Source organism: Muscardinus avellanarius, assembly GCF_963383645.1.
Source record: "Muscardinus avellanarius genome assembly, chromosome: 16".
Lineage (NCBI taxonomy): Eukaryota > Metazoa > Chordata > Mammalia > Rodentia > Gliridae > Muscardinus > Muscardinus avellanarius.
Genome location: NC_137802.1, coordinates 53,336,472 through 53,342,471, shown reverse-complemented (window position 1 = coordinate 53,342,471; position 6,000 = coordinate 53,336,472).

Below are 6,000 nucleotides of genomic sequence, written 5' to 3'. Positions count from 1 at the left end.
TGGAAGGCTGACTTTGAGCCCAGGAGTTCAAGACCAGGCTGGACAACATATAGCAAGATCCTATCTCCAAAAACATTAAAAATAATATTAAAAAAAATATTCAGCTGGGCGTGGTGGTCCATGCCCATAATCCCAGTACTCGGGAGACTGAGACAGGAGGATTGTAGGTTCGTGGTCAGCCTCAGCAACTTAGGGAGATAAATAAGAAGGGCTGGGGGTGTAACCTGAAGGTAGAAATCCCCTGGGTTCAATCCCCAGCATCCCCCCGAGAGGAAAGAGTAATGCGCCATTATATCTGCTCAGCTCAGAAGCGGCTACTCCCGGAGCTGGTGGAGGGGGCACCTGGAGTCTGAAGTGGGAGTTTGGTCCCCTCTCCAAACTCCAAATGGTGAACGCTGAGCAGCGTTCAACTACAACGCCCACTTTGGGGGTTGGGCAAATGCAGTAAGACCACATATCTGAAAAAACTTAGCAAAGAAATATCTGAAAAAACTTAGCAAAGAATTGAAGTGTAATGCTTACGTACAAACACTGTATTTAAGGATCTCAAATTGGGATCAAGAGCGCCTGGTCCAGGCGTCCTCTCGGCAGGTGCCCCCTGGTGCCTCCCTCTCTCCCACCCTCTCCTCCACCCAGGACATGTGACACGGAAGCAGACCTCTCCCTCAGGAGCCACATCTCCCGGGCTCTGGGCTCTGTGGCCCCACATTGTAAATTAACGACCATGACTGTAAATTTGGGGTCGCCAGCGGGATAGATGAGAACCAACCAGAGAAATAAATTTACGACAGCAGCTCCCTGGGGTGCAGGAATTCTCTAGAGTCTCAGCGCAGTCAGGGTAGCTAGAGGGACAGAAGAAAGAGTTTCTGTTGGGGGAAAAAGAAAAAAGAAAGAAACCCTCTGAAATTAAACCAGGCGCCTGCCTGTGATCCCAGTACTTGGGAGGCTGAGACGAGAGGATCACACGTTCAAGGACAGCCTCACCAAGGAGGGAGACTCTCATCGAGCTAGTGAGACACTGTTTCAAAATAAAAATATTAAAAATAAAATAGGGCTGGGGGTGTAGCTTGGAGGTGGAATGTTCCTGGGTTCAATCCCCATTACAAAAAAGAGAGAAGAGGAAAAAAATGAAAAAAGAAAGAAAGAAAGGAGAGAGAGAGAGAGAGAGAGAGAGAGAGAGAGAGGAAATGAGGGGTCCCATCCTCTTCACCACCATTGCTCCAAGAAGCTTCTACAGGAGTTGAGCCCAGTTCTCCTGCAAGCGTGGGCTTCCCTGTCTCTGCCTGAGCAAACTGGGCGTCCACGGGCTGCTCATTATTCCTCACGACCAGAGCAAATATAGACACTCGCAGAGAAGCTGAGGAGAGTCTAAGTGGAATAAATGACGTTTAATCTTCAGAGAGAGAAATTGCCTTCCCCCGCGGAGCCCCGCCCGCAGGAGCTGCGGCCCCTCATAATTCAAGTCCGCACTTAATTAAAAAGGGGAGCATCCTGGACTCTGCCCAGCTGGCTCTGATTCCATTCGAATCCTTAAGGCTGCGGACATTTGTCCGTTTGTCTTTCTTGGGCAGAAAGGGGGAAATTAAAATACAGAGAAAAAAAAAAAAAAACCCTCTTCTATCCTGCAGCCTTCAGAGAGCGCCTGTCGTCGAGCTGCGGTGCTTCGGAGAAGGTCGGGATCTAAACTAAGAGAGGGAGACAGAATAGGATTTTAAAAAATATTTTTATTTTATTTTATTTTTTGGTGGTACTGGGGTTCCTGGAAACCCTTCTACCTCTGGGCTACACTCCCAGACCTATTTTATACTTTGTTTAATTTGGAAACAGGGTCTCTTAAGCCAGTGCGGCTGGCTTCGAACCTGAGCGATCCTCCTGTCTCCACCTCCCAAGCGCGGGGATTACAAGCGTGCGCCACCAGGCCACGGCAGAATAGGATTAAAAAAAAAAAAAAAAAGCCTTTTTTTTTTTTTTTTTTTTTGAGGGTCTGGGGATGGAACCCAGAGGCGTTTGATCTTGGAGCTACATCCCCTGCCCTATTTTTTATTCTTTATTTATTTATTATTTTTTTCTTTATTATTATTTTATTCTTTATTTATTTATTCTCACTGAGTTGCAGAGGGCCTCACTAAGTAGCTGAGGCTGTCCCTGAACCACGATCCTCCAGGTCTCAGCCTCCCGAATGCGTGCACCACCACACCCGGCTAAGCCTTTGCTTTTTTAAGGGAGTCCTGAGCTGCTGCACTTTTTTTTTTTTTTTTTTTTTTTTTTTTAGGTACTGAGATGGAACCAAGGGGCATTCTACCTCCGAGCTACACCCCAGCCCTATTAATTAATTAATTAATTAATTTATTTATTTAGTGGTACTGGGGGCAGAGCAGAACCCAGGGGCTTTTCTACCTCCAGGCTATACTCCCAGACCTATTTTATACTTTATTTGAAAACAGGGTCTCACTAAGTTGCTGAGAGCCTCACTAAGTAGCTGAGGCTGGCTTCGAACCTGTGCGATCCTCCTGCCTCAGTCTCTCAAGCGCTGGGATTACAAGCGTGCGCCACCACGCCCGGCCCCAGCCCTATTTTTTATTTCTTATTTTGAAACAGGGTGTCACTAAATTGCAAAGGGCCTCACTAAGTATTAGCTGAGGCTGTCCAGGAACCCCGGTCCTCCTGTCTCAGCCTCCCAAATGCTGGGATTACAAGCGTGCAGCATGCACTTCTAAAAATAGAAATTGCTGTCCACAGGGCACCCTTGGTCTCTGGCCTTTCAGTATTAGGCTCAACCTTTGCTCCTGAGACAATATGCCAAATAAAAAGAGGACACAATTATTCTTCTTTACTTAAAAGTATTAAAATGTGGTGCACACCTATAATTCCAATTACTTGGGAGGCTGAGACAGAAGGATCCCAGGTTCAAGGCCAGCATGTAGTAACTTAGAGAGATCCTGTCTCAAAATAAAAAATAAAAGTGGCTGGGTGTGTAGCCCACTGTTAGAGTGCTCCTGGAATCAATCTCTAACACCACAACAAAAGTTAAAAATAAAAATTTTGTTTGTTTGTTTGGTTTTCATGGTGCAGGGGATTGAACCCAGGGTCATTCTACCTCTAAGCTACACTCCCAGCCCTATTTTTTATTTTGAAACAGGGTCTCACTGAGTTGCAAAGGCCTCACTAAGTAGCTGAGACTGCCCGTGAACCACAATCATCCTGTTTCAGCCTCCCAAATGCTGAGTTAAGTATGCCCCACCACACCAGGCTAAAAAATAAAAAGTTTTAAAAGCCAGGCATAGCCAGGCATGGTGGCGCACGAAGAAAAAATAAGGCTGGGTGTGTAGCTTGGAGGTAGAATGCCCCTGGGTTCCATCCTGAAAAAATTATTTAAAAATAAATAAAAAGAGCCGGGTGGCACACGCTTGCAATCCCCGCGCTTGGGAGACTGAGACAGGAGGATCGCACAGGTTCGAAGCCAGCCTCAGCTACTTAGTGAGGCTCTCAGCAACTTAGTGAAACCCTGTTTCCAAATAAAGTATAAAATAGGTCTGGGAGTATAGAAAAGCCCCTGGGTTCCACCCCCAGTACCATAAATAAATAAATAAATAAATAAATAAATAAATAAAATATTAGCAGGGAGTGGTGGTGCATATTTGTAATCCCAACATTTGGGAGGCTGAGACAGGAGGATCACAGGTTTGCAGCTACTTAGTGAGGCCCTCTGCAACTCAGTGAGACCCTATTTCAAAATAAAGAATTTTAAAAAACAGGGCTGGAGGTGTAGCTCAGAGGTAGAATGCCCCTGGATTCCATCCCCAGTGCCACTATATATAGATGTATAATATTTTATATATATTATAATAAAAATATATATTAAAATGTTCCTCACTAGGTTTCTTTTTTTTTTGGAGGGGGGGGGGTACTGGGGTTCCTGGAAACCCTTCTACCTCTGGGCTACACTCCCAGACCTATTTTTTAATATTTTTTATTTGGAAACAGGGTCACGAGGCTGGCTCCGAACCAGCGATCCTCCTGTCTCTGCCTCCCAAGAGCAGGGATTACAAGGGTGGGCCACCATGCCCAGCCTCACTAGGTTTCTGATACATTCTAACTATTGCTCCTCAAAAGGGGACATACTTCCCCTCCCCCCCAAAGAAAAATCCTAAAAATCAGCCCTTCCCAGGGATTGGCTTGGCCCCACAGGAGTCACTGTGTTCGTCTTTCTTCTCCTGGAAAGGGGACAAGTGTCACCCACAGAGGGGCAGGTGGGGCTCTCCAGGGAGCCAAACCTCTCTTCCCAGGTTGCTGACTGACAGAAGAGACCCCTCAGGAGTCAGGCTCTGCAGGACACCCCAGCCGGCACCCAAGGGGAAGAGCCCCCAGCCGTAGGGCTTCTCGCGGGAGGATGCTCTCCTCCACAAGGTCCCCGGAACTTCCTCTCCGGAAGGGGACGGCCTAACACGCCAAGGCTCGGGGTCCCATCTTCACTGCAAAGCAGAGAGCAAAGAGAGAGAGAGACAGACAGACAGACAGAGACAGACAGATAGACAGAGACAAATCTCAGGCTAAGTAGAAGGTGAAATGGAACAAAGGAAGCCATTTTTCTTTTTTCAAAGATATAGAGATCTATTAAGGAAAGCAAGAAAAAGACATTCAAGGGAGAATGTAGAATGTATTCCATCTCCAGAGTGAGGGACCCCTTTCTTCTGTGTGTGGTACTGGATATTGAACCCAGGGGCGCTCTACCACTGAGTTACCTCCCCAGCCCTTTTTATTTTGAAACAGGGTTTCACTAAATTGCCCAGGCCGGCCTCAAACTTGTGATCCTCCTGCCTCAGCCTCCCCGGGGGAGCAGTTTCTTTCCCGCCCTATCATGCACGTTCCCTTAGAGTGTTTCCCACTGTGTTGAAGGTAATGTTGGCAAGATATGTAGAGACTTCTGTGGAAAAAGATACCAGGGCAGTGGTTGTTGACCTGGCGGGTGGGGTGGAGGACTACAGATCTGCTCCGCCTTGACCCTCATAAAGCTGCAGACCTCTTCAGAAAAAGGAACACACTTGTGTGCGGTGCAGGCAGCTAGCTTCAGGGGCGCACACTGCGATCCAGGCACAGAACACTGCACTTTAGAGGAAACTATATAAAAGTGGGATGGTAGGAAAGAGATAAAAGGAAGTCCAAAAATTGAGGGGTTTTTTTGTGATATGGGGGGGGGAGTATGAACCCAGGGGCCTTTTTCCTCTGGGTTATACCTCCAGCCCTATCTTATTTTTTATTTGGAAACAGGCTCTTGCTAAGTTGCTGAGAGCCTCAATACGTTGCTGAGGCTGGCCTTGAACCTGGCTCCTCCTGTCTCACCACACCACCATGCACAGCCTTATCTTTCAGCTCTTCTACACCCTGAGGGAGCCGGGCCCTGAGGCCACTTGCATCCTTTCTACAGTCAGGCTGGACAGGTGGCCACACAGCCCCAGCTAACCCACTCCAGAGGATGAAATTCTGCCCTGCCGCTCATCCTCCGACACCTGCCCAGGGAAAGCCTGTTCTCTCATGGCTCCGGAGTCTTGAACAGCTTCCTTTCCTTTCTTTCCTTCCTTCCTTTTCTTTAGTAGTGGGAACTGAACCCAGAAGGGCTCTGCCTCTAAGCTACACCTCCCAGCCCTTTTTATTCTACTCTGAAACTACTTTGCCCAGGCTGGCCTTGAATTTGCAATCCTCCACCCTCCGCCTCCTGAGTTGCCGGTGGGGTGGGCGCTGGGGGTCCCGGTTTCCACACCTCTCTCACTGGTGTCTCTGATCTTCCAGCTCCAGGAACAAGCCACAGGCTGCCTTTGTATGGAATTTACATAGCTAAAAGCCACGTTTACATTTTATAACTTCCACTGCTGGTAAACAGGTCAGAGTTCAGACTCCAATCTACTAAAGGGAAGAAAGCTGGGCAACCCCTGCCAAGGTGTCAGGGAGCTTGCTGTGTCTGGGAGGGAACTGTGAGCATCCTGCCTCTAGGGCATCCCTGTG